Source organism: Topomyia yanbarensis, chromosome 3 (assembly GCF_030247195.1).
Source record: "Topomyia yanbarensis strain Yona2022 chromosome 3, ASM3024719v1, whole genome shotgun sequence".
NCBI classification, from domain to species: domain Eukaryota; kingdom Metazoa; phylum Arthropoda; class Insecta; order Diptera; family Culicidae; genus Topomyia; species Topomyia yanbarensis.
This window is the reverse complement of record NC_080672.1, coordinates 229,583,639-229,610,257: the sequence shown is the minus strand read 5'-3', so window position 1 is coordinate 229,610,257 and position 26,619 is coordinate 229,583,639. Positions and strand designations below refer to the sequence as shown.

Sequence of the window (26,619 nt, the reverse complement as noted above, 5' to 3'; positions counted from 1 at the left end):
CAGACCCGTAAAACATCCCTGCCGGCAACGGCAATTGGGTGTCGGACGGGTCTGGAATGGTGGCAATCTGTACAACGCGACGGTTCCCGGTTCAAGAGGTAATACACTCCTCCGCCGAGGGTGTTGCGATTGCCAAGATCAATGGTGTGTTCTATTGCAGCTGCTACGCTCCACCAAGGTGGCCAATAGAACAGTTCAACCAGATGATCGACAGGCTCTCGTCAGACCTAGTGGGCCGGAAACCGGTAGTCATAGCGGGAGACTTTAACGCTTGGGCAGTGGAGTGGGGCAGCCGCTGTACAAATAGCAGGGGACAAGCGCTAATGGAGGCGCTTGCGAAACTCGATACTGTGCTAGCTAATAATGGCTCCGCTAGTACATTCGGTAGAAACGGGGTGGAGGCGTGGATTGACGTAACATTTGCCAGCCCGAGTCTGGTTCCAGGCATGGAATGGAGGGTAGACGAAGGCTACACCCATAGCGATCATTTAGCAATCCGCTTTAGGATCAACTATGGTGTGCAGCATCCGAGGGCGGGTGATCCCTGACAGGTAGGCGGGTGGAAGTCCAATCACTTCGACAGCGAAGCTTTCACCGTGGCCCTGGGACTAGAGGCCAACACCGACAGTCTAAACAGGGATGCGCTGGTAGCTGTTCTACAACGCGCGTGCGATGCCACTATGCCGAGAAAAACCCTGCCAAGAAACGGCAGATGCCCGGTATACTGGTGGAGTGCCGAGATTGCAGCTCTACGATCAGCCTGCCCCAGAGCTAGACGTAGGATGCAAAGAGCTCGCACCGAGGATGCAAGAGAGAACTGCTGTGAAGTGTTTCGAGCTGCGTAATTGGCCCTTAACAAGGCCATTAAAAGCAGCAAGAGAGCGTGTTTCGACAACCTGTGTTAGAGTGCCAACGTGAATCCGTGGGGTGACGCCTACAGGATCGTGATGGCCAAGACCAAAGGGGGCTCTTCACCCCCAGAACGGTCTCCGGACCGGTTGGCGACGATTATCGAAGTACTCTTCCCGTCTCGAGCCACAAACCCCTGGCCACCTGCACCACGAGACAGTGTGGGCACGACCGAAATGGTGGCTCCGATGACGAATGAAGAACTACTCGCACTGGCTAAATCCCTAGCAATGAACAAAGCTCCAGGGCCGGATGGAGTTCCAAACAGCGCTCTCAAGGCAGCGATCATAGCGAAGCCGAACATGTTCAGGCTAGCTATGCAGAGATACCTTGACGACTGCCGTTTCCCCGATAGATGGAAAAGGCAGAAATTGGTGTTGTTGCCGAAGCCCGGGAAGCCGCCAGGCGACCCATCAGCGTACAGTCGAATCTGTCTGATCGACACGGCTGGCAAATTGCTTGAGAGGATTATCCTCAACAGGCTAACCCCGTACGCTGAAGGTACGGACGGTCTGTCAAGCAACCAGTTTGGCTTTCGGAAGGGTAAGTCCACAGTAGACGCTCTCAACTCAGTGATAAAGACTGCCGAGATAGCGATCCAACGAAAAAGGCGAGGCATTCGATACTGTGTGTTAGTGACACTTGACGTGAAGAAAGCATTCAACAGCGCAAGCTGAGATACCATCGCGCTCGTTACACCGGCTTAGCCTACCGGAGGGTCTGTACCGGATCCTGGAAAATCACTTCCAGAACCGCGTACTGCTATACGAGACCGATGCTGGTTAGAAAAGGGTTCCAATTAGCCCGGTGCTATGGAACCTCATGTATGACGGGTTTCTGAGACTGAAGTTCCTTCGTGGGGTCAAGATCGTCGGCTTTGCCGACGACGTAACCTTGGAGGTCTACGGGGAGTCAATCCCTGTGGTAGAACTAACCGCAGAACACGCGATCAACACGGTGGAGGAATGGATGAGCGCGAGAGGCCTGGAGCTCGCTCATCATAAGACGGAGGTAGTTATCGTCAACAACCGCAAGTCGGCACAACATGCAGTTAACCATGTGGGAGAAGTCGCGATCACTTCACAGCGGAGTCTGAAGTCTCTCGGAGTCATTATAGACGACAAGCTGACCTTCGGCAGCCACGTCGACTATACATGCAAGAGAGCGTCGACTGCTGTTGCGGCTCTATCGAGGATGATGTCCAACAGCTCAAAGGTGTGTGCCAGTAGACGTAGGTTACTGGCAGGCGTTGCCGTATCTATCCTCAGGTACGGCGGCCTGTCATGGTCAAGAGCACTGAGGGTAACCAGTTACCTACAAAAACTGGAGAGCACCTACCGCGTGATGTGCCTCAGATGAATATCTGCCTACCGCACGGTATCACACGATGCATCCTGCGTGATAGCGAGCATGATGCCAGTCGGGCTGATCATTCGGGAAGATGAGGAGTGTTTCGAGCTACGTGGAAATAGAGACATGTAGACGAAACTGCCGAACACATAACGTTCGTACGTCCTCGGTTCGACGTCGAAAGAAGAGCAATGCTTGAGTTCTTAGTCGACCGTTACCGGTAGTAGACGTAGTTGAACGGCGCTACGCTTCAAGTATTTATTTGATTAATTTAAGCCGCGCGCGATTTTCGAAAAAAAAGCATTATGCCGTGCAGTGTTCGATCATGTTCAATTAGTGATGATCGTTTTTTATGGAAGTGCGAGTTTTGCAACAAATTGTATCACGCGGCCTGTGTAGGAGTGCAACGGCACCAAGAGCATCACATCACGTCTTTTATGATTCCTCTATGCTCGGATTGTCAGCATAATCTTAAAACGGGAATTGACACACGTAAAGTGCTTTTCCAACAGGAGCAGCTGTTTAATTTAATCAAGACGCAAACCGATTCCAATCTTCGAATGGCTGCCGACATTGAACGCATTTGGTGAACTGTTTGACAACATTGATCACCAGCTAAAAGAAACGGTGACTAATGTAAATAATATCACCTGCGCGAAAGTTGATTATGCGGTGTCAACATTATCGCGCGCTATGGAAAACAACGCGTTCAATAAGGCCGATGAGCTCGTTGTTTTAAAAAATCATATAACATCATTATTCAACATATCTATGGAATCCACAAGGAAGCGCATTGAGGAGTACGTGGTGAAGCTCACAACTGACCTGACTCGTGAGCTAAAAAAAATATGCTGCGAAGTTCAGAATTTAAGCGTAATAACCATTGACATGGCGTCTCAATGCAACGAACATACCGGTAACCAGTCGTTTTCTGCTCGTGATGCTCTTGACGAAATAAAATCACAAGCCAGCGCTGTTGGCGACGATATTTTAGACGAAGTAAGGGCAATTGCCGTGACAATTAGTACCCTGGAAACCAGTGTTAATAATGCTCGTTTGACACCTGCGGTGTCTCCCCCCAGTCTGATGGACGAATTGACCGTCGTTTCAAATAAAACTGCTATCTCAGGTTCGCAGCATAATCAAGTGGCAAAAGATGGATGGCGCACACTTGGTTCGAAAAGAGTGTGGCGCTCCGACTGGTCAGAATATGACTTACGTAAACAGCGTCGTATTAAACAACAAAAAGAGAAAGATAAAGCAGCAAAGAGTAAAAAATCGAGAAGAAAACAGGGTACAAGATACAGCAATATCAACACTAATAACAATAACAACTATAACAGCAAAGATGGCAAGTGCAATAAGAACAGGAACCGCAATAAGTACAACAATAACAATAATCACAACTACAACCAAAATAGAAACAACAACAATAGCAACCAAAACAACAGCTACAAGTCCAATAATATCACCAACAACTTCAATAGAAACAGGCACAACATAAACAATAACGACCACAACGGAAACAGAAACAACAATATTAACAGCAGTAACAACAACAGGAACAACAACAACAATAATCACAGAATAAGCAACTACAATAGAAACAGCAACAACAACTACAACAGAAATAACAACAACCACAACGAAAACAGAAACAGCAGTTACAGCAACATCAACAACAGAAACAGCATTTGCAATAGAAAAAACAATGGTCTTAACAACAATCACTATAACAATCAATATCATTGTATATCTTGCTCCTGTGAACGTTCATGTTTTCGCCAATTTTAACGCACTTCTCAGAGGCAGACCAGGACAAGCATGACGCAGCTGGTAACAGTACAATAGTTTTAAACAATATTTTTACGAATAACGAATCACAACCAACTTCTTCGAAAGCCACTGAAATTTTGGTTCACTGTCAAAATTTTAATAGAATGAAGAGCGACGTAAAGAAGAACGAAATCCATAAGAATATATTAGGCTTCTCATTTTCGATAATTCTAGGGACCGAAACAAGTTGGAATGAGGATGTAAAAAGTGAAGAGGTTTTTGGTAGTGACTATAATGTTTTTAGAGATGATCGTGATTTACGACTAACCCAAAGAATGTCAGGCGGAGGAGTTCTCATCGCAGTTTCATCTATATTTAATTCCGATCTTATTGTCTCACCAAAATTCAAAGAATTTGAACATGTATGGGTTAAAGCACATATCGCTGTTGAAATCCACATTTTTGTCTCAGTGTACTTTCCACCGGATCTAGCTTGCAAATCAACATATGAGCTTTTCTTTCAAGCAGTTGAAGAAATAATCTCTAATTTTCCTCCAGAATCCGAAGTTCATATTTATGGTGATTTTAATCAGCGCAACTTAGATTTTATTCCTGACTCTGAAAATGAGAGCATTCTACTTCCTGTCGTTGGTGAAAACGAAACATTACAATATATGTTTGAGAAAAATGCATTGCTAGGACTCAATCAAATAAACCATATAAAAAATCAACACAATCGTTATTTAGATCTGCTATTAACAAACATTAATGAAGATTTCTGTGTTGATGAATCTCATTCTCCCTTATGGAAAAATGAAACGTTTCATACAGCAATAGAATTCTCTATTTTTGTGCACAAGAATCATAATTCCATTGATTGTGACTTCGAGGACGTCTTCGATTATAGAAAAGCAAATTATGAAAATATTAAATATAAATTAAGTAGTGCTAATTGGCAGTCCCTTTTAAAGAATCAAGAGAACATTGAATGTGCAGTGGAGATCTTTTATAATATTTTATGGAAAATAATACAGGAGGAAGTTCCACTCACGAAAAAACGACGAAATCATGCATCCAAAAATCCAATTTGGTTCAACAAGGAAATTATTACTTTGAAAAATCGGAAGCAAAAAGCTCACAAAATTTACAGAAAACACAATAATCAGGATAATTTGGAAAAATACCTCAACATTCGTGACCAACTAACTTTGGCTATTTCTTCGGCACAAACTGTATATAATGCAAAAACTGAAAATGAGATCAAGTCATGCCCAAAAAACTTTTTTAATTACATCAAAACTAAGTTGAATTCATACAACTTCCCATCAAAAATGTCTTTAGATGGGAAAGAGGGTGAAACTTCAAAAGATATTTGTAATCTATTCGCAACATTTTTTCAAGAAACTTATTCTAACTATTCAGACAATGATCGTGATTTTGAATATTTTTCTTATTTTCCTGATTATTCAAGAGATGTTGGTGTCAGTTAATGTTCAAGATATCTTGTCTGGTCTCAATGATCTAGATGCCACTAAAGGCTCAGGACCTGATGGAATTCCACCTGCTTTCATGAAGAATTTAGCAACTGAGCTTACGTCACCTTTATTCTGGCTGTTCAATAAGTCACTAGAAACTGGTATTTTCCCAAAAGATTGGAAAAAATCTTTTTTAATACCTATTTATAAATCGGGTAAAAAATTTGATATTCGAAATTATCGTGGAATTGCCATACTGTCTTGCTTTCCCAAACTTTTCGAATCCATCATAAATAAAACCATTTTCAACCAAGTCAAACATAAAATAACAAATTCACAACGTGGGTTTTTTAAAGGCCGCTCAACTAGTAGAAACCTTTTGGAATTTGTTGATTGCTCGTTAAATGCCATGGATAAAGGAAATCATATAGAAGCTCTTTACACTGACTTCAGCAAAGCTTTCGATAAGCTGGACATTCCCATGCTAATATTCGAACTTGAAAAATTGGGAATCGAGATGAGACTCCTCAATTGGATTAAGTCGTATTTAACAGATCGTCAGCAAATAGTAAAATTCTATGAGATGAAATCTGATATAATTAAAGTTACTTCGGGGGTTCCTCAAGGTTCACACTTAGGACCTCTTCTTTTGATTTTATATGTCAACGACATCTCTCTTATTTTAAAAACATTAAAATTCTCATATATGCGGATGATATGAAGCTATTTTTAGAAATTAGAAATAATAATGACTATAAAGTTTTTCACAATGAAACACAAATCTTTTATACATGGTGTTCTAAATGTTTACTAGAATTAAATGTTAAAAATGTAATCTCATGACTTTTAGCAGAAAACAAAATCACGGCTTCCGTGGCAATTACATTAGGTAATCAAACCGTTCAGAAATGCTATAAAATAAGAGATTTAGAAGTTATCTTAGATAAAAATTAAAATTTGTGGAACATTACAACACAATTGTTCATAGAGCTAGTAATATGCTTAATTTTATAAAACGCTTCGAATATCACTTTCACTAACTCTTTACGTAGCATATGTTCGGTCTATTTTAGAATATTGTAGTATTGTTTGGTCATAATTCATAAAAAACACGAAGTGAGAATTGAGTCAATCCAAAAACAGTTTCTATTATATGCACTATGCAAATTAAGATGGACAGTATTCCCTCTTCCATCTTATGAAGCACGTTGTATGTTGTTAGATATTCAAACATTGAAAGAACGTCGGGACTATGCTATGATCTCGTTTCTAAACGATATCGTCATGCAGCATATTGACTCATCTTACATACTGTCAAAATTAAATTTATATGCTCCTACTCGTCAATTACGCAATAGAAATTTGTTCGCGATAGGTCATCATCGTACAGACTATGCTAAATTCGGACCACTAAACCAGATGATGGCTGTGTATAACGAGCATTGTGAAAGTATTGACCTTACCATGCCCCGAACAAGTTTAAAACAGTTTTTCAACTCTTTACGGCATCATAGTACATAGAAATAGTATACAGGATAGTATATAAGCAATTAATATTTGTATAAAGTAGTCTACAATTTGATTGACGAATAAATAAATAAATAAATAAATAAATAAATAAATAAATAAATAAATAAATAGATGTCTGTGGCTGGTACACAACCCCTGATACCCTTATTCAGCGGATGTGTCAATCGGTGGAGAAGTGGAACGCAATCTCGGCTGCTACCACCCAGATTGCCTGAAGGCTACAGGTAATCTGGCGAACCGAGCAACAGACGACGGGCACGGCTAACTAGTGATTGGTTCGTTGGAGCGAAAAAGGCCAAGCGCAAAAAAGGGAGTGAATGGTCTGTTCATGCTAAGGCAGGTTTGGCGCAGCGACTGGCAACCGCGTATGGGGTAAACCCAGCCACCCCGAAGCAAGACAGAAGAGCGAGTGTATAGGCGTATAAGTGGACTGCCTCATGCCAAGATGGGAGGGTCGTAGCGTAGTATGTTGGGACTCAGCTATCGATGCCTCGTGGCGTGGCAGAGGAGTGACAGGGTGAGCATCCAAGTCAGTCTCACACGGTATGTTAAGGGTGAGCACAAAAATCAGCCTCACAAGGTATGGTACAGGCAAGCACAAAAGTAAGCCTAACAAGGAATGAAAAAGGTGAGCACACAAGTCAGCCTCGCATGGTATGTCAGAAGTGGAGCCTAAGAAAAATGTCCCACATGGGATGCCAGGGGGAGTGACAGAGGTATCATAGAGTGGCACGATCGAGAGTGAACCAGGTGATAGGGTGAGCACCCAAGTCAGCCTCACATGGTATGGGTGAGACGAGCACAAAAGTAAGCCTAGCAAGCAATGAGTAAGGTGAGCACACAAGTCAGCCTCGCAAGGAACGAAAAAGGTGAGCACAAATGTCAGCCTCAAGTGGAGTGTTAGAGAGTGAATCAAGGTGCGCTAGAGAGAGCACCCAAGTAAACCTCATACATCCCCCCAGAACTAATAGCGAGAGGTAGTTCCTGGGGGGAACGATGGCAGAGCCCAATGGAGTTTAGTCGGTATTAATGGCAGCGTCACCATTCGAGCCCGACACGCCCCCAGTACACCCCGTGTGGTAGCTTGGACACCTACTAATAGCACGTGTGCTTGGTTAGGACGTAAACGTCTTCTCCATTGTAAAAAAGGCGTCAAGGTCAGACAGTCAGCACAGCTCAAAATACCGAAGTAAACCACGAGAGAAAATAACCCGATCGATATCAGATAGGAAAATTAGCTTTAAGATTTACATGTATTAGTTAGTATAAGTAGATTAAGCTGATGGAATAAAAGTAGAGTTGAGTTGCAGTATGCAATCAGGTGAACACTGTTTTTTGGGCTAAACAATGAAAAGAAAAGAACAACAAAGTGATAAAGCATAATACAAGTGATAATATATATATATATATATATATATATATATATATATATATATATATATATATATATATATATACATATATATATATATATATATATATATATATATATATATATATATATATATATATATATATATATATATATATATATATATATATATATATATATATATATATATATATATATATATATATATATATATATATATATATATATATATATATATATATATATATATATATATATATATATATATATATATATATATATATATATATATATATATATATATATATATATATATATATATATATATATATATATATATATATATATATATATATATATATATATAAAAATCTGATATTCGAAATTATCGTGGAATTGCCATACTGTCTTGCTTTCCTAAACTTTTCGAATTCATCATAAATAAAACCATTTTCAACCAAGTCAAACATAAAATAACAAATTCATAACATGGGTTTTTTAAAGGCCGTTCAACTAGTACAAACCTTTTGGAATTTGTTGATTACTCGTTAAATGCCATGGATAAAGGAAATCATATAGAAGCTCTTTACACTGACTTCAACAAAGCTTTCGATAAGCTGGACATTCCCATGCTAATATTCAAACTTGAAAAATTGGGAATCGAGATGAGACTCCTCAATTGGATTAAGTCGTATTTAACAGATCGTCAGCAAATAGTAAAATTCTATGAGATGAAATCTGATATAATTAAAGTTACTTCGGGGGTTCCTCAAGGTTCACACTTAGGACCTCTTCTTTTGATTTTATATGTCAACGACATCTCTCTTATTTTAAAAACATTAAAATTCTCATATATGCGGATGATATGAAGCTATTTTTAGAAATTAGAAATAATAATGACTATAAAGTTTTTCACAATGAAACACAAATCTTTTATACATGGTGTTCTAAATGTTTACTGGAATTAAATGTTAAAAATGTAATCTCATGACTTTTAGCAGAAAACAAATCACGGCTTCCGTGTCAATTACATTAGGTAATCAAACCGTTCAGAAATGCGATAAAATAAGAGATTTAGGAGTTATCTTAGATAAAAATTAAAATTTGTTGAACATTACAACACAATTGTTCATAGCGCTAGTAATATGCTTAATTTTATAAAACGCTTCGGATATCACTTTCAATACTACAATATTCTAAAATAGACCGAACTCTTTGCGTAGCATATGTTCGGTCTATTTTAGAATATTGTAGTATTGTTTGGTCACCATTCATAAAAAACACGAAGTGAGAATTGAGTCAATCCAAAAACAGTTTCTATTATATGCACCACGCAAATTAAGATGGACAGTATTCCCTCTTCCATCTTATGAAGCACGCTGTATGTTGTTAGATATTCAAACATTGAAAGAACGTCGGGACTATGCTATGATCTCGTTTCTAAACGATATCGTCATGCAGCGTATTGACTCATCTTACATACTGTCAAAATTAAATTTATATGCTCCTACTCGTCAATTACGCAATAGAAATTTGTTCGCGATAGGTCATCACCGTACAGACTATGCTAAATTCGGACCACTAAACCAGATGATGGCTGTTTATAACGAGCATTGTGAAAGTATTGACCTTACCATGCCCCGAACAAGTTTAAAACAGTTTTTCAACTCTTTACGGCATCATAGTACATAGAAATAGTATTGTAGACTACATTATACAAATATTAATTGCTTATATACTATCCTGTATACTATTTCTATGTACTATGATGCCGTAAAGAGTTGAAAAAACTAGGAGTGGGTAATGTCCGGGACATAACCGCGGCGTTGACGTAGGTCTAAACTTGGGCATATCATATGACATTCATGAATAATTTGAGCCAATGCCAATTTTGAATGAATGTTTACTGGAAATTTCATGTCGAATGAGATTGCTACATTCACTGATTTTCTAGGACTTGCAAAAACCTTCGGGTTTGTAGATTAATTTGATAAACATTTGCTTATATGAATCACTGGTACATGTACAGAAGAATTAACAGGGGCAAACTCAATCCAAGTTATTAAATGGAACTTTCTAATTCAATTCTTTCTCCAATATGTTTTCATCCTAAAAAGAACGGTTTGCAAATAACTATTTTTGGTGATACCAGACGAGAATCCTTTCTAACGATTCGAACCTTGCCCGAATTCGTTTCTGCTGCGTACATACACGAACATTCCCTTTTCGCAGCTCACATCGAATGAGCATTGTATATCGCAATGCGATCTCTTTTATAAACTTCTTAGTGCAAATGGAAGTCCATCCTTTTGTGCGACAAATGGAAATATTTTCATCATTCTTTTTGGTGTGGCTTTCGCTTAGTAGCAGGGTTGCCACATTCACTAATGTTCTTGAAAAATTTGCAAAAAACGCCAATCAAAGCAGGCTAATTAATGCATTTACAAAATCTATCAAAATTTACGGTAAAATCTACGGAATCTACTACACAATTGTTTTGATTATTTCCCAACGAATCGCGCAAATATCTGTTTGTTCCGTACAGCACAGCGCAAATAATTGACGTTGGAAAACAAATCGGCAACTTCAGCTGCCAAACACTTAGACACGATCGAAGCATTTTTCCGTCAATGTCACTTTTCTGACTCAAATTTTTGTAGGTATTATCTTGCTTCCGTCCAATTGGTCAGTTTATTAGTTTTATCGTACATTTTTCGGATATTATTATAGAAAATAACTAACCCGATAAGAGTGAAGTTTTTTTCCAAAGCGCGAAATGGAAATTTCAATTGTAATTCTTCTGAGAACGATTTTGTGGTCCTAATAAGAACCGTTTGTTGTGAATATTATTTCGCCGTTTCCGCTCGGCATGATGATTATTCGCTTGGTATGGATAGCGCACAGATTGGTATCTTCCAACAAACTAACCAGGCAGGCCTCGCTGGCTTCTTAGAGGGCCATTACGGCTGAGCTCCGGAAGAGTAGATCGGTTTTGAAATGCTGTGCAATCTCACAGACCAGGCACTGGAAGAGCAGCTTGCGAATTAGTAACTCTGTCCACTTCTGAGAGCGATGAATTTCACGCAGGGCGACGACAGTTCTTGGTTGGCAGCGATAAGGCAGTAGCTATGATTTGGTTGGTAGTCAAAATGCAGCTTCTCGTTGAGCAGCACACGTACGTGCGTTCTGCTCTGTGGCTTACACACGTCTGGCTTTAAGAAAAACTGTGACACCCATATTTATAGGTTCTAGCATTAATGTTGATTCGCATTAAAAGTAGTTTTTGAACTTTTTAAACAAGTTTTACATAGCAAACAAGGTATCAATAGCAAGCGTTGAACGTTTTCCTTTCGATTTATGAAACAATATTAGCAATTCCTTTAGTAGGAGAAAAGTTATTAAGGTTCAAAGTGTACGTAACGCATCCGTTTTGAAAATTTTGAAATGACACCCAGTATAGTAAAGAAAGACGTAAGTCCTACGTCAAAACTGAAATAACTCCGAAGTGTAGTCGCGGCACCCCGGTTGTCATAGATATTAGTCACCTATCTTTTTAGCTCTAATGAAGCAAACAAACAGCATATATATCTTTCAATTCAATTCTTTACCAGGATTTATTTTGGTGGCCCTGAAAAGGGCCGGTGGTGGGGTGTGGGTATCATTCGGCGACGACTTATTCCGAGCTGGCACACTTGTTAAGGGTATTGGTACCTTCCGATACGACATGTTTGGCCAGCTCATCCGGCAACTTTAAACGAACGGCAGTCTAGTCTGTACTTTGCGCCAGACGAGAGACCTCGTTCGCAATACACTCGAAGATATCCTTTTCATGAAGCCTCCTCCTTTCACGATGTTCTTCTGCGCCTTGCCTTACCGCTAGCTTTCGGTGTCATAGTGGCGATGACGACGTGACGCTGCTGCCGCTAGGTGCGAACTGAAACTGATGAAAAAATCGGCTGTACCTATCTTTTATACTCGACCGTAGCGAAACGAAAGTCCATCCTTTTTATGTTTATCGCGTTTCGTTCGTTCGTTGGCCCGCCCTTTTAGTGGACGATGTACTGTGTTTTGCGAATGGAAGGTATTCGCAACCAAAATTGCATTTCTGGTCGAAACTATGAAAAATCCTCCCTTATCAGGGCAACTATTTTCGTCATATATAGAATTACTTTGATGTTCTCCGCTAGTCTAAATTAACGTACAGTCCTTATAGCTGGAATGTGAAAAGTTTCTCTTATATGTATCCTGCCCCCTTGCTTGCTATTTTTCTATTTGTAATACGAGGCCCAAAAATCCCTGTTTTGATTGAATGACAATTTTTATTGACGATTTAATTTAAACCATGCTCCACCACTCTGCAGAACAAAAGTTCACTCTTCGATTTGGTGCTGTGATCGACTTTATTGCATGCATACGACGACTTCAAGCCCATCTTAAATATTTGAAATCAGTCGTAAGCTTTTCTTCAATACTTTTCAATGCGAGTTTTTCATATTCTACTGTTGATCGATACAAGGTCGATAAGTTGTTGCTGGAAAAAATACCCCCTCGCTTTCCAAGAAAATACACATGTACATTTATACACATGAGGACACTTTTGGGGGAAAATTTCTGCTAAAATTCTTACTAAAATATGATTGGTTGGTACTGAAAAGGACCGCTTGTTTTGTTCTGGGGGATGCACCGAATTTAGGTCCGGATGCGGCGAGCCAGTTGGATGTCTTTCGGCATATGATCGCTAGCTTGGTGTGGATAGCGCACAGATTAGTATTCTCGAACAAACCAACCAGATAGGCCCCGCTGGCTTCTTGGAGGGCCATTACGGCTGAGCTATGGTAGCGTCGATCGGTTTTGAAACCCTGCGCAATCTCATGGACCAGACGCTGGAAGAGCAGCTTGTGGATTAGTAGCTCAGTCAACTTCCGAAAGCGATGAATTTCACACAGGGCGACGACAGTTCCTGGTCGGTAACGATAGAGCAGTAGCTGTGATTTGAATGCAGCTTCTCTATGGGCGACACACGTACGTGTGTTCTGGTCTGTGTCTTACACACGTCTGGCTTTGAGAAAAGTTGTGACACTCATATTTATAGGTTTCAGCATTTATGTTGATTCGCATTAAAAGTAGTTTTTGAACTATTTAAACAAGTTTTGCACAGTAAATAAGGTATTAGTAGCAAGCGTTGAACGTTTTCCTTTCGATTTATGAAACAAGAATAGCAATTTGTTCAGTAGGAGGAAAGTTATTAAGTTTCAAAGTGTACGTAACGCTTCCGTTTTGAAAGTATTGAAATGACACCCAGTATAGTAAAGAAAGACGTAAGTCCTACGTCAAAACTGTTTTAAACTTGTTCGGGGCATGATAAGGTCAATACTTTCACAATGCTCGTTATACACAGCCATCATCTGGTTTAGTGGTCCGAATTTAGCATAGTCTGTACAGTGATGACCTATCGCGAACAAATTTCTATTGCGTAATTGACGAGTAGGAGCATATAAATTTAATTTTGACAGTATGTAAGATGAGTCAATACGCTGCATGACGATATCGTTTAGAAACGAGATCATAGCATAGTCCCGACGTTCTTTCAATGTTTGAATATCTAACAACATACAACGTGCTTCATAAGATGGAAGAGGGAATACTGTCCATCTTAATTTGCGTAGTGCATATAATAGAAACTGTTTTTGGATTGACTCAATTCTCACTTCGTGTTTCTTTATGAATGGTGACCAAACAATACTACAATATTCTAAAACAGACCGAACATATGCTACGTAAAGAGTTTTAATTGTGTAAGGATCTTGAAAGTGATATCCGAAGCGTTTTATAAAATTAAGCATATTACTAGCTCTATGAACAATTGTATTGTAATGTTCCACAAATTTTAATTTTTATCTAAGATAACTCCTAAATCTCTTATTTTATCGCATTTCTGAACGGTTTGATTACCTAATGCAATTGACACGGAAGCCGTGATTTGTTTTCTGCTAAAAGTCATGAGATTACATTTTTTAACATTTAATTCCAGTAAACATTTAGAACACCATGTATAAAAGATTTGTGTTTCATTGTGAAAAACTTCATAGTCATTATTATTTCTAATTTCTAAAAATAGCTTCATATCATCCGCATATATGAGAATTTTAATGTTTTTTAAAATAAGAGAGATGTTGTTGACATATAAAATCAAAAGAAGAGGTCCTAAGTGTGAACCTTGAGGAAACCCCGAATATATATATATATATATATATATATATATATATATATATATATATATATATATATATATATATATATATATATATATATATATATATATATATATATATATATATATATATATATATATATATATATATATATATATATATATATATATATATATATATATATATATATATATATATATATATATATATATATATATATATATATATATATATATGTATATATATATATATATATATATATATATATATATATATATATATATATATATATATATATATATATATATATATATATATATATATATATATATATATATATATATATATATATATATATATATATATATATATATATATATATATATATATATATATATATATATTCATTTTACTTACCTTATTTATCTTATCTATTTTACTTATTTTATTCATTTTGTTCGTAAATGAAAGATGAAATAAATAATGTGGATAAAATTAATAATATTGAAAAACGAATAATGTATCAAAGTATTGTTTACATCGGTTTATTCTATAAAGTTTCAGGCACAAACTTTCGTGAATGCATTTTTTTTTAATCTAAAGATTTATTTGAAACGGATCAATGCGTTAGCACAACTGAGCCGTGCTCTCGTCAAGCAACCCAATATGAAAAATCATAGGAACAAACATGTAGTGAACCTGTATTTAAAACTTCATCATCGGTTGGTGCACTATATTGACGGTTCTGTGCGGGATGGGCTGAAAATTTTCACTTTTCCGAGTCGTTTTCGAAAGATTTTACAAAACACTATTTTTCCGTTGATAATGAATGTCCTACATATTCCAAAATTTAATATAACATTGGTACAAATATTTTCGACAAAATGTCGAAGAAATTGATTAAATCCATTCAGTAAAACAAAAGATATAAGCGTTCAAAATCTTACATCATTTTTCTTCCGAAATTTTGAAAAGGGGCCCCTATATTGAAAGGTAAGTCGTTAGTCACGACAAAAAATAAGGTTTGAACCAGGACTTCTTAGATGAGTACAATCATATCTTACAAACCGTAAACAAGTTGTTAGATTTAAAGGGATAAAATCAATCCCAATTCAAGTTACATCAGGTGTCCCTCAAGATTCTCATTCGGGTCCGCTATTTTTTATTTTATTTGTTAACGTCATTTCCTTCATTCTCAAAATTGTAAAAGTTCTTATATATGCTGATGATATATATATATATATATATATATATATATATATATATATATATATATATATATATATATATATATATATATATATATATATATATATATATATATATATATATATATATATATATATATATATATATATATATATATATATATATATATATATATATATATATATATATATATATTTGATATTTTTCTAGAAATAAGATATGGTGAAGACTTTTATATTTTATACATGGTGTAATAAAAGCCTTCTGAAACTGAATGAAAGAAATAATTCCATAACATTGAGCAAAAAATTAAAGGGTTGTGTACAGGACACGACCACGGTGACATTAAAAATGTAGCGTTTTTCAAGAGCGTGCAAATGAATTTTATCTATCACACATATCGACTCACGTTCTTGTTCACTCGCCTGTTTTCATATGTTACAATTTGCTATATACCCTCCCCATCAAAACATAATTTATTGAAGGTCTTTTAACGGTAATCTATTAATTAATCAAGTATCTCACTAGGTGATTGGCATTATTTGGCTGATCCATCTAGTAAAAATAGGTTGGTCTGTCCAGAAAATATATTCAAAAGAAAAGTTCCATATTGAGAGCTGTGATGAGGAAGCCCATGCCCGCCAACGGAAATATACAGATTCTCCATGAAATATGAAATTTCATTTTCCATTTAAATTTTCAATAATGTACTAATGAACTTAAGTAAACAATCTTAAGTTTAAGTATTTCTTGATCGATTAGTGGTGGAAAAAATGAAATTTTTTGATAAATTACATTGTTATGCAACGTTCGCACTACCAGTTAAAACGGGTTTTTATGCTATCTTGGTGACATTTTTCTTGTTGCTAATTATTAAAACGTGTTATAACTCTGTAGTGTAAACATTGTATTATTAAACCAATTCTGCAGCGTTTTATGTTATATAGGTGTTTTATGTGGTTATAGGACTGACATAATTGTATCTTCAGTACAGCGGTTTGTTTCATAATTTAAAACATATTTATTTTAAATTTAAATTAGTATACCCAACCGTTCTATTTGTTGTATACTTTAAAACGCAATTAGAACTGTGTTTTAAATACATAGGGTAGGACAGATATTCTGACTGGATAAACTGGGAAAACAATTTTAAGTCCAGTAACGCTTAAGACATGGCTTGAATTTGAATCGAAAAAGAACACCCGCTTCAACTGCTGCTGGAACGGTAAGTTCTGTTTTAAAATTTTCCGTTGTGTGCAGTACGAAACAAAAGTGTTTGAAATTATAAAACAAAAAGTTCTGCTGGGAATGTGATTGTTTCCGATGCAATTACACTCAGATTTTTCACGCAGGGGATACAGGCCGTGTAAATGAAAACCGCGTAAATTTAAAAAAAAACGCGTTGATGAAAACCGCGTAAATTTCAAAATCCGCATAAAGAAACCTGAGTGTACTCTCCTATATAAAATACTACGCTGCTGAACAGTGCAATAGCTACAGAAGCACGTTGTCAGATGCCTTACTGATAAAAAACGATTTTAATCCACCTAACAGTGTGATGAGACATTTCTTATAACTCTTATCACTCTTCGGATATTATATCGTTTGAGAACATTTAGAACTTGATGCTTCGCGATGTTTTTGATAACACATACTACATGGATAGTGGCAGGACTCAGAGAATCGCTCAAATCAGCATAGGACAACATCAGTGCTAGAAATCTCAAACCAAATCAATGGGAAAGCGAAAAAATGGCCCATAAAATAGACATACCAACGAATTATTGTTAATGCTCTGGTAATAAAATATCTATATTGTGATGGGAAAACTGAATTTTCCTAAAGGGGTTATATATTGCACTGAGCCAAAAAAAATCGAAATTTTTTTTGAATCGATTTGAAGTTTATACTTTACTCAAATTTCCAACGCGACTGAGAACTAAGAAATCAACGCTTTTTCTTGAAAAGGGCGATACTAGCAGTGATACCATTCAAAGAAAATCAACAGTGAATATTTCCAGACTTGGTTTTATTTCCTATTTAAGAACTATTGTGTTTTTTTACATCCTAGATTGCATGATTCAGTGATCGAAACCCAAAACTTCATAAAGTATTTGAAATTATTAAATTAAATTAAATCAAATTTCCAACGCGACTGAGAACTAAGAAATCAACGCTTTTTCTTGAAAAAGGCGATACTAGCAGTGATACCATTCAAAGAAAATCAACAGTGAATATTTCCAGACTTGGTTTTATTTCCTATTTAAGAACTATTGTGTTTTTTTTACATCCTAGATTGCATGATTCAGTGATCGAAACCCAAAACTTCATAAAGTATTTGAAATTATTAAATTAAAATTTGTTTTTGCTATTGAAATTGACAAAATGATAGTATCGCTCCTTTGGCGATTGTTTACTTTTTCGGTCCCACCTATCAGCATTGAAGTATCGCCCTTACGTTTTCTTACAATAACTACCGTTCTACACCACCGATTTCGTCCGTGTTTTTTTTAATAGAGATCATTGTTACTATTTACAGCTAGTATCAGCTTGATAAGCCTAAAAAAAATACGAAAATAACAGTTTCGCCTCTAAACTGCTAGCAAAAAAAGTATCGCCCTGTTTGTTTGCATGGAGCGTGGAAGGCGAAACTTTAAATAAACAAACAAAAATACAGTTTCGTCCGTTGTATTTTTTGCTGTAGTTAAGGAAAGCAATATCGTAGAATCAAAATTTTTAGGTTAATTTGTTGCGTTTCAAAGCCCTCATTCGCATGTATGAAAAAGCCTTATGTTTATATTTGTAAGTATCGCCCTATTCACAAAAAAGCGTTGAAATGAAATCGCAGCTTCTGATATCACACTATCATGCGTGCATAGTTCCAAATTTTACTTAGACATCGACTTTTTCTAAAGGTGACTTCCCAGTAGTATCCTAGATTTGAATTATTATCGCTAATCCTAATGCCAAAGAACATATAAAAAACCTCTTGAAAACTAACCGTTTGGGAAAATCATCATCATTACTGAAATTTTCATTTTCACGAATCTTTTCGATAACATTCCGTTACATGCGTTAATTCACTGGGTGCACAGTGCTCTGAAAATCTAGCGAAATCGTCTTAGGGCACCAGCGGGTCTAATTCAGAGCTATCTGCGCGGCGAGTTAAATCTGTAAAGAATACTAAAAATTAATTTCTATTCCATAATTTTCAGTTCAGCAATTCGAAAGATCGTGCTCACCGCAAGCCATGAAAAATAGACTACGTTGTGAAGCGATGGTCACTATTTATTAAAAAATCACGGTTAAATAATAAATAAAACTATTAAAAAATTTCAAATAGTTTATAATTTTCACAAACTTATTAGGAAAAATTGTTTAATAAGCTTTCGTAATATTGTGTAGGAAAAAAGCTGAAAATTTCAGTATTTTCTCTATCTGCAACATATAAACCCTTAAGTATACCAATTAATTGGTATACGAATTGGAATAGGTTCGCCAAATTTTGGAAGAATTCTATAAAATAACCCCTTGAAAACTACCTAAAAATTGTTGTAGTTCGATGCAATAAAAAAATCTCCAAAAATGAAATGTACCTATTAATGTGAAACACAGCGAATAATACATACAATAAAGACCCATTTTTATCAGTCTCATGGCGTATTTTAGGCTGACAAAATGGGGATATTGACTAAATCGGGCAATTTTTTTCTTTATAATAAACTGAAGCTGTTAAAATATTCTTCTCGTCCCTTGATATAGTCTGATAACTATTTCTGATTATGATGAACTTTTTATTTTTGCATACTTCCATCTTCATGATAAGGAAAACATGCTCAAGAAAGGATTTACTCGAATTCAGTCTTGTTCGTCTGCTAGAGCCCATCATTCATTTTTGGCTGATAAAATCGGGGTTTCAATGTGTTATAATAGATATTCAGCATTCGAAGAAGTTTCTTGTGAACGAGTGTAGAACGACTTTGTTTCTACTTACTTGAAATCAGCGGCGTAGCCAGAAATTCGGTTTGGTGAAAATCGATCATACTGTCCAAACGGCATAATTCCGAAACCGTAATTTTTGAAGTTTTAAAATTATTCAGAATTAATTTTTCAGGAAATAGTAACAGAGTTTGTGTCTTTAGCGAATTTGTTGAGACTTTATTGTAGTCATGAATATTAACCTGAGAAATTCACCATAAATACTTCTTGGACGATATACCATCAACATTATTTTATCAAATGATGCCCTGTTTAACGTTTGTAAAACTCATCGAAGATACTAAACCTCCGAAATTCGCGGTTTCAAAATGATGCTATCTTGACCTAAAATTACTGTTTTTAAACATTTGACCTATACATATAATTGGTCATAAAACAAAAATCAAAAGCTCATCAAAATCGATCAGAACCTGCTAGAGTCGAATGGAAATCGTCATTTTTCATAAATCTCTACATTCGGAAAGTGTTATCCTCGTTATTAATCATATTACGTTTTCGTCTCAACTGGACGCATTCCCAAAATAAAAACCTGTTTTAATCCACCTAGTGGTGCAATTGTGCTTTTCTCATTTGTCCAGACTACGAGTCCATGGCTGGTTATGTTCAATACAATGGTGGATATGAATATTACATGTTCAGTACGATTTGCACATACATACAATGGATCGACAGCCACGATCTTGAGATACTATGTGATACTGAAACATCGCTTGAAACCAGCGGCGGATCATGGAGAGGTCCAGGTACTGCCGAAATTTTTCAACTTGTTAAGTAATTTTAAACTAGTTTTAATTTTAAAGTAGCAATCCCTCACTGCATACTCCCTCCGGGCCGGTATGATTGACGATTTTTGGAGTGATTGCATAACCTTTCTATATGAGAAAGGCAAAAATGTACCAAAGTCCAAAGAAGTCAATTTTTGTCAAACATCTCAATGTTTCATGCATTTTAAAGTCATTTGGCATCAAAAATACAAATTTGATTTTGAAAATTTTTCATTTCAGTTTATATGGCAATTTGCTGTGTGATTGCACTCTTCAACTCGTAGCTCTGGAACTGGAAGTCCAATCAATAAAAAATTCAATAGCAGCCGACGGGAAGGTTGTACCTTTCATTTGTGCTAATCGGTCCAGCCATCTCTGAGAAACAGAAGTCACATTTTTTTTACACATACACACATACATACACACAGACATTTTCCGATCTCGACGAACTCAGTCGATTGGCATATGACACTCGGCCATCTGGGTCGGGATTAGATTGACGAATTTTAGAGTGAATGAGAAAGGCAAAAACATTTTTAGCAAATGTTGAAAGTTATGCATTTTTTTATGTTTCATAGACATTAAATCAATTTTAACTTCGCTTCCTATTAAATAAAGACCCTTATTACAGTACATTTCTACAAAAAACTAGCTCAATTTGAAAATAAATCTGAGAATTATGATTCATTACAGTACTCAGGAATTTTCTATTGGAATGTTTTCAGGCAGGAATTTGATATTGATGCTATTAGATAACTATGAGATCAAGATCAAGATCAATAGTCCTCATGATGTTTACAACAACAGGTTATCAATCCAGGGATCAGATAATTGTTATTGTAAAATTTAATTAAATCAGTCTGCATTAATAAATTTTCAACTTCAATCCAATATTTTTTTTTGGTGTGGGGGGGGGGGGGGGGGGGTTGTATGGTGTTAAACCCCAAAACCTTCTCTTGGCTACGCCGTTGCTTGGAGTTATTTATTTCGCTTTCATTTTCCGATATGTTTCAGATCGATCCGATGGTTATAAGTTAGAAAATGATGATGATGTTATTTATTATAGAGGATTTAACCCTAAGGGTCATTCTCCTCAAAGTTAGAAAAATTGCAGTCAGAAGGTTTGCACAAATGAACATTTTTGTACTGATAAGTTATCAAGTTCCTTCCAGACAACTTGGAAGTGTTCGGTGATTATCTCTAGCGGTTGTAGATAGTAAAATGGAATACAAAATTCGTTTTATCGAAATAATGTTTAGCTTATTTCAATGGATTATTACTATATTGAAAAATAAATAGGCGACAAAGAGTAATCAACAAACAACAAGCCATAACTTTTAAAGTATTCAAAATAGATATTTAAAGTCTTCAGTAAAGTTATTCGCAAAAGTAAGAGCTACAAATTTGCTGAAGACATCATTTCGATATAATCACTTCCAAGAAAATTTGTGAAAATATCTCACTCATAGGGGAATTAATCAGCAAAAGCACAATACCGAAAGAAAGGGCATATTACATCCATTAAATTCTCCGAAGATACTATTGACCTAAAATAAGCCGTTTTGGCGTTAATAATAGATTACATGTTTTTGGTCATATTTCTGGCAATGGAAAATGATAAAAATCTTTCGTCCGCGTTTAATGTTCAATATCTCTTTTGATAATAGTTCGATTTCAACAATCTATAGCTTGTTCGAAAGGTATTCGTTAAAGCTATCTAAAAACATATAAATTCACTATGCTATATTTCATTTGCGTCAAGCCGGCGCTAATTTATTCCGACATTGTGTTAGTGTCGGTTTCTGATGAGGCGAAGCCGAAACGCAACATAGTATGACATATAAATTGTTAATCTATGTTGTCAATTTCGGGAGATAATTTCAAAAAACTACGAAAAACGCCATTTTTACACATTCAAGCATTCATATCTTGGAAACTAAACATCAGAATCAAAAACAAATTAATAGCGTTCATACTGTTTTTTAGTTTTTTCATTTAAAGTTGGTTTGGATAAGATCGGTTCAGCCATTGCTGAGAAACACGAAAGAGAATTTGTCCGTTACATACACACACACTGACACACACAGACATTGTCCCAAATCGTCGAGCTGAGTCGATTGGTATATAAGACTCGGCCCTCCGGGCCTCGGAAAAAATCTTGAAAGTTTGAGCGAATTCTATACATTTCTTTTATAAGAAATGTAAAACATATAACCGAAATATGAAACATGAAAACCAATAGGCTCTTTACCCTACGCAGCTACAAAGCGCCGTAAACATGGATTAACAAGTTACAACGCACACGCATGCATAAAAATAAATATATTTTTTTCAAACGCAACACTCTTAAGCAGCACACACCGTATTGAATTAAATCAAAACCACCCCGCCCACCCACTTTGCAAATCATTCTGTGAAACCGTGCTGGTACCCGAAAAATCCGCACAAGTATATCAGAATCAAGAAAAATTAGCAGCATTTTTTCTTGGTTTTGAAATTCTTTTCTATATAAAAATTCAGTTAACAAATTTTCTATTGCGATTGGAGCTATGTTCACCTGTTAAAACATGTTAAGATATGTCTAAGGAACAACATTTGATGATATGTGGGCATGTAGGGCCTATTGAATCAGAGTGTAAGTGATCTTACTGTGGAAACATAGAAAAAACACGATTTTTGATTGGAGACACCTCCAAATCATGTCCAAATTAAGTCCATTAAGTCAGTCTGAGCTGACCCATGTATATTTCAAAACTTTTTCAAAATGTGGAGAGGTCTACTGTATAGGGATCGTGGAAATTATAGCTGAAGCATTTAATAAAATCTGCGTGCTGTTTGCATTGTTAATTATTGTGTTATAATGGTCTACGAATGTTATTTTGGAATCTATAATTGCTCCTAGATCTCTTATTCTATCATTCTTTTCTACTTGTTGATTTCCCAACAAGACTCTCTTGCTCTGTATATTACAAGTACAGTTATGGAATTATTTTTTTCATTCGGTTTCAGAAGGCTTTTGTTACATCCTGTATAAAATATAAAAGTCTTCACCATTTCTTATTTCTAGAAAAAAAAATCATATCATCAGCATATATAAGAACTTTTACAATTTTGAGAATGAAGGAAATGACGTTAACAAATAAAATAAAAAAGAGGACCCGAATGAGAACCTTGAGGGACACCTGATGTAACTTGAATTGGGATTGATTTTATCCCTTTAAATCTAACTTGTTTACGGTTTGTAAGATATGATTGTACCCATCTAAGAAGTCCTGGTTCAATATAGGGGCCCCTTTTCAAAATTTCGGAAGAAAAATGATGTAAGATTTTGTTTTACTGAATGGATTTAATCAATTTCTTCGGCATTTTGTCGAAAATATTTGTACCAATGTTGTATTAAATTTTGGAATATGTAGGACATTCATTATCAACGGAAAAATAGTGTTTTGTAAAATCTTTCGAAAACGACTCGGAAAAGTGAAAATTTTCAGCCCATCCCGCACAGAGCCGTCAATATAGTGCACCAACTGAACAATAAAATAATGAAGTTTTAAATACAGATTCACTACATGTTTGTTCCTATGATTAGTCGTATTGGGTTGCTTGACGAGAGCAGTTGGTGGGGGAAAGCCGGCATATTAGTTTTGGTTATGCCATTAGAAGCCGGACGGAAAGGAAATGCTCATGCACGCCACGAGAACGAACGAGAAAGCGATAGTAGTGCATATTAGCGAAAGCGTTACGTACATTTTGAACCCTAATAACTTTTCTTCTACTAAACGGATTGCTAATCTTGTTTCAAAAATCGGAAGAAAAACGTTCAACGCTTGCTACCGATACGTTGTTTGTTATATAAAATTAGTTTAAATAGTTCAAAAACTACTTTAAATGGGAATCAGCATTAATGATAAAACTTATAAATAGGGGTGTCGCAGCTTTACCCAAAGCCAAATTCAAACAATCTCATACAATGAGAAAGCTATAAATGAGTAGTAATAATTGAAATAGTACCATCTGTACAAAAATCAACTCAAGCTGTATAGAGAAAATATGCGTAACTTAAAATGTAAAATACGTATTATATACAAAAACGCTAAATAAAGTCACTGTCTGTCTGTCTGTCTTTTCTCAAAGCCAAACGTGTGTAAGACGCAGAGCATAACAGAAGTGCGTGGTCGTGAGAAGCTGCATCGGACGACCAATCAAATCGGCTACCACCGGAGAGAAGAAGAAAAACGTTGGTGGCGGTGAGAAGGCCAAAAAGCCAAAGGGTAAGAAACGCAGTCACTGAAAAGGCGGCAGCAACTGCCACTAAAAATGCCACCAAAACATCGAAGGCTGCAGCGAACAAACCGACGACCCCAAAGCCAAAGAAGGCCGCCAAACCTGCCAAGAAAGCTGCCCGAAGAAGATAAGTAAATTCACGCGTCTCTAATGTTGCCAACAGTCCTTTTCAGGACTAACAAAATAGTTGTAAAGAATTAGTGGTGCTTATTTTCCGTTAGCGCAGTTAATTGTAGATGGATTTGTGTCATAGTTATATGCAAACCGTCCTTAGGATGAATATATAATGGGAAAAGAATTTTATTAGGAAGTTCCTTTTTTCTATAATTAAAAATAATTATATAAGAAAATATTTTTCAAATTAACCTACAAACCTGAAGATTTATGCAAATTGTTCCAAGAAAATCAGTGAATGTGGCAACTCTGCCACTAAGCGAAAGCTACACCAAAACGAATGATAAAAATATTTTCATTTATCGCACAAAAGGATGGCCTTCCATCTGCAACGAAAAGTTAATAAATAGGAACGCCTTGATGCAAAACGTACTCATTCGGTGTGAGCTGCGAAAGGGGAATGTTCATATGTATGTACGCAGTAGAAACAAATTGTCAACTAGGTTTGAATCGTTTCAAAAGATTCTCGTCTTGTATCACCATAGTTATCTACAAACCGTCCTTATTAGGACGAATGCAAAATGGAAAAAGAATTTAATTAGAAAGTTTCTTTTATTAACTAGTATTAAGTTTGCGCTTGTTAATTCTGTACTTTTACCAGTGAATCATAAGAAAATATTTTTCTAATCTACAAACCTGAAGATTTATGCAAATCCTTCCAAGAAAATCAATGAATGTGGTAATTCTGCCACTAAGCGAAAGCTACACCAATGATGAAAATATTTTAATTTATCGCACAAAAGGATGGCCTTCCATCTGCAACGAAAAGTATGGGGTATGTCGATGCGATGAAATGTTTTGCTGAAATATGTATAAAAAGCTTCTACGTGACTGCCGTTATTCATAGCTGCTAATGTGTAGTTAATGAACTCGAGTAGATTTGTACTTGTAAAACGCCTTTCGAAGAAAGTATGCTGCATATGGGTAATAATGTTCTTGATTTAATGAAATAAATTTTCAGTAACAATCGCCTCGAAAATCTTGGGAATGCACGAGATGATAGCTATCGGATTCTTTATCATTTTTAAAAATTGGAACTAGGAAAGATCCATGTTTTAGGCAAACAACCTGATAGTAGGCTTATGTTAAAAAGCCAAAATAAAGGGACGGTTAGTTCCATTGACAAAGTTTTTTAAAATACCGGTGGAACGCCATCAGGTCCAGGGCTTTTAGAACTATCCAAGTTTTTTAAATCACCCATGGTTGTATGTACTTTTACCTCGGGGACGGGTATAGCGTAGTTGGTAAATCGGTTGCCTTGCACGCAGCACACCTGGTATCGATTACCAACCCCGCACATAGGGTTAGAGATTTTTCCAAGAGATTTCTCTAACTCGAAAAGAGGCGAATGACCATAAGTTTAAAACCTCCATACTTTTACCTGTTTAATACTAATATATCTTAGAAGCTCTGGGAGAAATGGAAAAAGTATTCACGCTCTCGATCCTTCTCCGAAAATGTAGTATAAACTTCTTGGAAGAATGTTGCAAAATCATTGCAGATTTTCTCTGAGTTATCGCATACCTTTCCGTCAAGACGCATTTGTGTTTGGAAATAATCCGATT

The 26,619-nt window shown here is 36.1% G+C and overlaps 1 protein-coding gene across 15 annotated transcripts in view; it reads right to left on the bottom strand.

Annotated features, from left to right (window-relative positions):
• Window positions 1-26,619, bottom strand: part of LOC131692701 (mitochondrial glutamate carrier 1-like) — a 548,789-nt gene that overhangs the window by 309,531 nt on the left and 212,639 nt on the right. The window lies entirely within an intron of this gene.